General features: G+C 43.2%; 1 pseudogene; it reads left to right on the forward strand.

The window, feature by feature from the left end:
• Positions 1 to 6,045: 6,045 nt before the first annotated feature.
• Positions 6,046 to 6,163, forward strand: LOC126253758 (5S ribosomal RNA; annotated as a pseudogene).
• The last annotated feature ends 2,849 nt before the right edge of the window (positions 6,164 to 9,012 follow it).

Below are 9,012 nucleotides of genomic sequence, written 5' to 3' on the forward strand. Positions count from 1 at the left end.
CGAGGATAATGAAATGTAGTCGAATTAAGTTGGGTGATGCTGAGGGAGTTAGATTAGGAAATGAGACACTTAAAGTAGTAAAGGAGTTTTGCTATTTGGGGAGCAAAATAACGTATGATGGTCGAAGTAGAGAGGATATAAAATGTAGACTGGCAATGGGAAGGAAAGCGTTTCTGAAGAAGAGGAATGTGTTAACATTGAGTTTAGATTTGAGTGTCAGGAAGTCGTTTCTGAAAGTATTTCTATGGAGTGTAGCCATGCATGGAAGTGAAACGTGGACGATAACTAGTTTAGACGAGAGGAAAATAGAAGCTTTCGAAATGTGGTGCTACAGAAGAATGCTAAAGATTAGATGGGTAGATGACATAACTAATGAGGAGGTAATGAATAGGATTGGGGAGGAGTTTGTGGCACGACTAGACAAGAAGAAGGGATCGGTTGGTAGGACATGTTCTGAGGCATCAAGGGATCACCAATTTAGAATTGGAGGGCAGCGTGGAGGGTAAAAATCGTAGAGGAAGACCAAGAAACGAATACACTAAGCAGATTCAGAGGGATGTAGACTGCAGTAGGTACTGGGAGATGAAGAAGCTTGCGCAGGATAGAGTAGCGTCCGCAGCTCGTGGTCGTGCGGTAACGTTCTCGCTTCGCACGCCCGGGTTCCCGTGTTCGATCCCCGGCGGGGTCAGGGATTTTCTCTGCCTCGTGATGACTGGGTGTTGTGTTCTGTCCTTAGGTTAGTTAGGTTTAAGTAGTTCTAAGTTCTAGGGGACTGATGACCATAGATGTTAAGTCCCATAGTGCTCAGAGCCATTTGAACCATTTGATAGAGTAGCATCGAGAGCTGCATCAAACCAGTCTCAGGACTGAAGACCACAACAACAACAACAACGTAAGCACTTCACTTCTCTAGCGATATTACTCTAAATGATCGGATGTAATCATCGGGCGCCAGCCTAGCGCAAATGTGGGGAGATATTCCTACGGCGTAGCGAGGGAGCGGCAAAGTGAACACACACGCACGTCGTACACGCACGGCACGCGTGCGGCCGGCGGCGCTGGAGTCACCGAGCACCCGGCACCGGCATTGCGGGCTAATGGGATAATTATCGGAGATATTATCCGCGTTTCGGGGACAAAGCGTCCCTGGCAGGCGCGCTTTGAGCGTCAACCGCCGTGTTTGTGCGTGGATTAATGTCGGGGGGAGGAAGGCCGAACCGGCCCGGCCGCGGTACAGGTGTCCCCGCGTTCGTTAGCGGCCTATTCGTGTCCGCGTGTTTGCACTGCCGCCGGAAAAGCACCCCCCCCCCTCCCCACCATCCCTTCCTCCCGTCCTCATCCTCCGTGGCGTGGGATCGATCTCTGCCTCTTGTGTGCAGTCGTGTCGCTTGTTTACTCGTCGTTCGCGGCTTTGTCATCGACAGTGCTTAGGGCGAAAAAAAAAATCCCTTCACGCACAAACTAATTACCCGTACGGAATAGTCTGAGCGAGTAATTTTCACTGACGCAATTCTTCTCCTCTTGACATGTGTCGCCGTTGAATGACGTGCTATCGAAACTCGATAATGTTAGACGAAGCGCAGCGAGAGTAATTGGCTGCTGCCTCGCTGAAAAGAGAACTCATGCTAAATTTCCGAAAATGCGTCCTGCAACAATCTCGCCGAAGCTGACGTAGAGAGCAATTCGAGAATTAGGGTGAAACGATGTCCTCATGCTGTACCTCTTCAATTTTGCTTTAACACTGTATTCAAAAGACACAAAATCCATCTAATCACATAAAATCGAGATTTATATTGCTACACGTCATTAATAACTTAACCTAGAGAGCTATACTTGACGAAATTGTTAGAAGAGGCCAATCAAACCGCGCAACTACACAAGCGCATAAAGCAGTTCAAATGGCTCTGAGCACTATGGGACTTAACATCTGAACTCATCAGTCCCATAGAACTTAGAACTACTTAAACCTAACTAACCTAAGGACAGCACACACATCCATGTCCGAGGCAGGATCCGAACCTGCGATCATAGCAGTCGCGCTGTCCCAGACTGTGGCGCCTAGAACCACTCGGCCACACCGGCCGGCCATAAACCAGTCCTACAATTCTTTATTCAGCAGAAACAGTAAATAAAGGGATAACAACAGGAGGAGGGAGAAACCAAAGGTTGAGACATTCAAGTACCTAGGAGAATGGACATAAACTGGTCCAAGAGAAAAGGAAGCTGAGGAAGCGCGCATACACAAGATAAATTTAGCACAGAACTAATTATGAACATCTGTAATAAGTATCTTTCAATCAACACTAAACTGGGATATTGCGAGGCAATAAACCGTTGTGAAGCCTTGTACGCGGCAGAAAATCTGAACCTAGTACGAACAGGATTACGTTAGAGGCTAGAACATGTGGAACTCAGAATGCTCAGAAAGATACTGGGACGACGAAACACACAAGACGGTCAATATAGAACTCGAGCAAACCGAGAGCTGCACACACAGCTGGAGAGAATCTCGAACACTATGAAGAGAAAAATGAGCATTTTCTTCGGACACGTCCTCAGAATGGACAAGAGGACTTTGAAACTTCAGATAATACAAATTCTTGTGAACGAGAGAACCAAAGTGCGGTGAATCTCAGAGACGCAAAAGGATCTGGAAGAAATAAGAAGACAGCAAACATATATTTCCAACACTGTGATTTTCAAATAAAAAAATTTGACTGGCACAGATTTCCGAGTCAGAATTAGACCGAGGACAAAATAGTCATGAACAGAAGAGCGAAGAAGGTTGCAAAATATGAAAATGAAAAAAAAAGGACAAGGATAAAGACTAGAAGAGACGAAGGTGTCTCGAATTAACGTGATATTCAGATTATCAGAACTAAATTAAGAAGAAGAAAGTGCTACACTACAATGTTACCTGATATATATATCTCTGGATTCTTACTTTTTAAACACATACTCTCCAGCACAATCAAGTCAATCCGATAGCTGTTCAAACAATTTTAACTGCGAAAATTGTTGTAATTAGTTTCGTTTGACCAAATAAGAGAAAGAGGTCTAATCTACATATTAGTTAAATGTAAAATCTTACTACATTTTGAATTTACACGTGACACTTCTTTCTTTTTTTATTCCGTTCCATTGTCAATGTTTTTCGAGGAACACAGATGCATGCAATAGATTTAATATTATTTATTGAGGTGTGAGCGATTATTAAATAAGCAGTCGCTGAAGGTATTGTGCTATGTACTTTCAAATGTCATCGCCCGACGTTCTCAATGTTCACTGGTCACTGTTTACGCAAGAAAGTATGGACGTGTATCTCACCGATCTACTGGATACGTCTTACATAGACAACCTACTTACACAATCTATTGCCGGCCGGAGTGGCCGCGCTGTTCTAGGTGCTACAGTCTGGAACCGCGCTACCGCTACGGTCGCAGGTTCGAATCCTGCCTCGGGCATGGATGTGTGTGATGTCCCTAAGTTGGTTAGGTTTAAGTAGTTCTCAGTTCTAGGGGACATGACCTTAGAAGTTAAGTCCCATAGTGCTCAGAGCAATTTGAACCATTTGAACACAATCTATCCAATCAATCCCTTCCTTTATAAAATCATTACTAAGTCTCATCACACAGCCTCCACACAACACAGATGACCTCACAAACTTTGAAACTGAAGTTCACCAAGAACTTGCATATGGTTTCTCAGCAGAGCTCCATAACTCCACTAACCCTTTCTTCCAGTTTCGTATTTCATTTATATGCATGAATGTTTCTCTCTGGCTATAGCACACAAATTACTTAAAATATGCATTACAAAATTTCACCTACATAAAATTTACATTTGTCTGGTAACACAAATATCGTTGAGGTAATATAAGCATGGGAGAAAAAATCAAACACACAAACAACATATCCAGCTGGAGATAAGAGAAAAAAGCCAAACTGAATCAGAAATTACCATTATAAAATAAATTATTATTGCATAATCTCACTTGCTATAAATATCAGGCAGCTTGTTGCCCCTTGTCTCATTTCAGATAATCTCTCTTACTGTGAGTGATGTGGATGTAGTTTGTGAATGCGGGCTTCGATCTCAAGTTCCATGTACAATCATAGTAGTTTGTAAAATTTTGAATCCTTCGTTGTCTTCTTACGGAGCAACATTTGCCATCTGCCAGTAACATCTTCACGAACTTGCTGTTGCCCATCATTTCCTGAGGTTCCTTCTGGTTTGCAGTTCAGAATTTTCTTGGGCATTCTTTATTTCATTCTATTCACGCATTGTTTCCAACTACGCATTTAGGTGTTTAGGTATTTTCCCTTTAAAAGCGTGGACATTGAGTTCATTTCCAATTTTTTTTGTGTAATTTGTGCTTTGGCCGTTCATCACTGACCTCAAGAACCTGAACCCTTTTGTATTTTGCTGACATTTTTATTTTTATTTTTCTAAATCTTGTTTCTTTGCAACATTGAAGATTCTCCTTAATTCCATAAAATTTAATTTTTATACCTTTTTTAAAAATTAAGTGTTCTATTTATTTTACCACAAATTGGTTGAAATTTGTGCAGCTATTAATCGTTATCATTCTCGTAACCATACCTCATATCACAGCGCAAGAGATTAAAATGTGGCAAGTGTTTAAATAATTGATAGGTAATTACTGTTTCCAGTTGTATTGGGTGTATAACTTGAAGGTCATCACTATCGTCTTATGTACTTATGTCTGAAGACTGCATTTGGTTAACCGATGTGTTGTTAACTAGAGACTACATTCGTTTCTTTGTGTTAACACTTAATCATCTGGAAAAAGTAATGCAATTCGATTAGCGTGTTTACCTATTTAATTCCTAAGTATTTATCAGAATTTAATACTTACATTCACGTTTTTTGTCAAAAATATGGAAGTGATGGTAGTGCACATGACAGAAGACAAAAGCATCACGACGCTGCACTAGGCGGTTATCCGAATGTGACGGAAATCGGTAGATGTGATGTACATTACAGACAAACAAATGATCACAACTTGGGGAAAAATGGCACTGATTGATTGAATTGTTGGTTGTCCTCCCGAGGAATATTGCGCCAAATTCTGACGAATGGACGCGTTAGATCGCCAGAGATGGTTGGAGGTACCTACCATAATGCTCCGAACGTCCTCAGCTACAGAGAAATCCGGCTACCTTACTGACCAAGGTAAGGTCTGGCAAGCACGAAGGAAAGTAGCAGAAACTCTACCCGCGTGCATGCGGGCATTATATTGCTGAAATGCAAGCCCAGGATGGCTTGCCATGAAGGGCAACAACACAGGACGTAGAATATCGTCGTCGTACAACTGTGCTTCAAGAGCCTCGCAGTTGACAACCAAAGTGGTCCTGCTACAAAATGTAATGACACCCACACTATCAGTCCTGGCTGTCGGGCCGTATGTCGTGCGATAGTAAGACTGGTATTCCACCATTGTCCGGTGCGTCTGCAGACACGTCTTCGCTGGTCGTTGGGGCTCACTCTGAAGCCAGACTCATCAATGAAGACAATTCTACGTTAGTCAAGGGGATTATAGGACGAAAATGGGTCTCGAGATGTCCTAGACAGCAATTGGATACCAACCTGACTGACGCCCATCGTATGGTCCGACACCTGGGAATGACTGGCTGGACTGCCACTTCATTTAATAGCAGAACCCTATAGGTTATCATCCGTGATATTTTTACAGCACGGCGGTGCGTCGACGAAATTCTACCCCATTTCGTTACCTTCCATGATAAACCAACCTGGACATACATTCCAGCAATATAATGCCCGCCAGCATCTGACGAGAGTTTCTACTGCTTATCTTCATGCTTGTAAAAGCCTGCCTTGGCCAGCAAGTTCATTGGATCTCTCCACAACTGAGAACGAATGGAGCATTATGGGCAGGGCACTGCAGCTACCTCGGGATTCTGACCATCAAGAGCTCCAATTGGACAGAATTTGGCGCGATATTCCTCGGGAGAACATCAACACTCGCTCAACCAATTCCAAGCCGAATAACTGTGTACATAGGCCAACGTCCTTTCGGCAGTGATAACACCGGTTCCCGTCAGATCACCGAAGTTAAGCGCTGTCAGGATGGGCTAGCACTTGGCTGGGTGACCATCCGGTATGCCGAGTGCTGTTGGCAAGCGGGGTGAACTGAGCCCTTGCGAGGCAAACTGAGGAGCTACTTGATTGAGAAGTAGCGGCTCCGGTCTCAGAAACTGACATACGGTCGGGAGGGCGGTGTGCTGACCACATGCCCCTCCATATCCGAGTCCAGTGACGCCTAAGGGCTGAGGATGACACGGCGGCCGATCGGTACCGTTGGGCCTTCATGCCCTGTTCGGGAGGAATTAAGTTTAGTTTAACTGTGTACATAAGGGTCAAAGGAATGCCAATGTGTTATTGATTTCCTCAATTCGCGAAGCTGTTTTCATTGAATAAATCATCCAAATTTTCTGAAACTGTATCATTTGTTTGTCTCTCCATGTACATCATACCTACCAACTTCCCACCCATTCGGATGATTATGCCTTTTCAGTGTGTCTTTTTTAGAGCGTAGAAGATATGAAAGAAATTTAGGTGACCGAAGCGAGGAATATACGAGGGTTCGAACTTACATTGTGACAACTATTTATTCACAACCGATACAAAAGATTACATGTTTGCACCTGTTACTGTTCTTCAAAGTAGTCACCAGCGTTGTGTAGTACGCGATGTAGAAGGCGTAGTATACCGTTAGCAGAGCCTGTTCTGTTGATTGTGCGAATGGACCGGTCTACTGACTGTGGAACCTCTGGAACAGTTCTGAAGCGAATGCCACGAAGTGGTTCCTTCATCTTCGGATTCAAATCAAAGGCCCAAGGACATGAGTCACTGTCCGCTAACGAGGCAACCGCATGCACTTCTTCTTCAGAGACGCTAGGACGACCTGCCCGATGCATGTCTGCCTCAGTCTGCCGACCTTCAATGCAGGCTTTCACCCAACGTGCCACTGTTCTGTACGGCAATGCCGATTCCCCGCACGCCTCTTGAACACCTTGATGACACTGTCGTGCTGTACAATCTCTGGCACAGTCAATCTTGATCCAACTCCGTTGTTCCTGTTTCGAAAACATAGTGACACCGTTACGTTAGACCGCTCGCTCACAAGTGACTGGTTTTCCCTCGATTGTGCGCACGCAGGTAAGGTAGGTATGTGAAGAACGTGTGATTTCAGCGACAATAGTAGATTCCATTGCATAGTATCTCGACAGCAGTGTTGCCACTATTTAAGTTCAACCTACGTATCAGACGTACACAGGTACAGGCGAAGAAAGCTTTCTTCATCGTAGCAACTCTAGTGATATACATTATTGACTTTGAACTGCGGAATAAATGCTTGCGCCTGTAACACAGCATTGGCATCTTCATGTCCCATTCGATTGTTTGAAACTTTTCTTAAGAGAATATTCATCCTTACACAGCTCTTGGAGAAGAACACGTGCTGGGCAGCCAAGAAGATGCATTTGCCTCAATCCTACAGAGCAGATGGAATGTTCTTGAAGAACGCCTGTCGGGACTTTGTTTCCTTCCACGATGCGTACAGAACTATCGAGCGATTTTCCAAGATTCACAGTTACCTTACGATCTGAGGGCTTTAATACTGCTTGGGGCGTTCATAAATCACTCTTTTTAGCACTTCTATATAAATTTGTAGTTAAACTCCATTCGGAGGTTATTTTATTAAATATTGTTCTTCGTAGGAAATGTTATTTTGCCTTGGCAATTTCCATCAAAAACTTAAATTTGTTAAAGGCTACGGTTTTGGCGGATGCAAGTCCTCTTTAGCTATACAGTATCAGTGCATGTTTTCGGTTGTTGCTGGATAAGCAGATTTCTTTCTGTTTCTTTATTTGTTATGATATTTATGCAAGTTAAGTACACAAAAGGTGGAAGGAGTATATAGAGGGTCTATACAAGGGCGATGTTCTTGAGGACAATATTATGGAAATGGAAGAGGATGTAGATGAAGATGAAATGGGAGATATGATACTGCGTCAAGAGTTTGACAGAGGACGGAAAGACCTAAGTCGAAACAAGACCCCGGGAGTAGACAACATTCCATTAGAACTACTGATAGCCTTGGGAGAGCCAGCCCTGACAAAACTGTACCATCTGGTGCGCAAGACGTAAGAGACAGGCGAAATACCCTCAGACCTCAAGAAGAATATAATAATTCCAACCCCCAAGAAAGCTGGTGTTGACAGATGTGAAAATTACCGAACTATCAGTTTAATAAGTCACAGCTGCAAAATACTAACGCGAATTCGTTACAGACGAGTGGAAAAACTAGTAGAAGCTGACCTCGGGGAACATCAGTTTGGATTCCGTAGAATCGACTTATCTTAGAAAATAGATTAAGGAAAGGCAAACCTCCGTTTCTAGCATTTGTAGACTTAGAGAAAGCTTTTGACAATGTTGACTGGAATACTCTCTTTCAAATTCTGAAGGTGGCAGGTGTAAAATACAGGGAGCGAAAGGCTATTTACAATTTGTACAGAAACCAGATGGCAGTTATAAGAGTCGAGGGACATGAAAGGGAAGCAGTGGCTGGGAAGGGAGTGAGACAGGGTTGTAGCCTCTCCCCGATGTTATTCAATGTGTATATTGAGCCACCAGTGAATGAAACAAACGAAAAATTCGGAGTAGGTATTAAAATCCATGCAGAAGAAATAAAAACTTTGAGGTTCGCCGATTACATTATAATTCTGTCAGAGACAGCAAAGGACTTGGAAGAGCAGTTGTACAGATTGGATAGTGCCTTGAAAGGAGGATATAAGATGAACATCAACAAAAGCAAAACGAGGATATTGGAATGTAGTCGAATTAAATCGGGTGATGCTGAGGGAATGAGATTAGGAAATAAGACATTTAAAGTAGTAAAGGAGTTTTGCTATTTGGGGAGCAAAATAACTGATGACGGTCGAAGTAGAGAGGATATAAAATGTAGAC

Source organism: Schistocerca nitens, chromosome 4 (genome assembly GCF_023898315.1).
Source record: "Schistocerca nitens isolate TAMUIC-IGC-003100 chromosome 4, iqSchNite1.1, whole genome shotgun sequence".
NCBI classification, from domain to species: Eukaryota; Metazoa; Arthropoda; class Insecta; order Orthoptera; family Acrididae; genus Schistocerca; species Schistocerca nitens.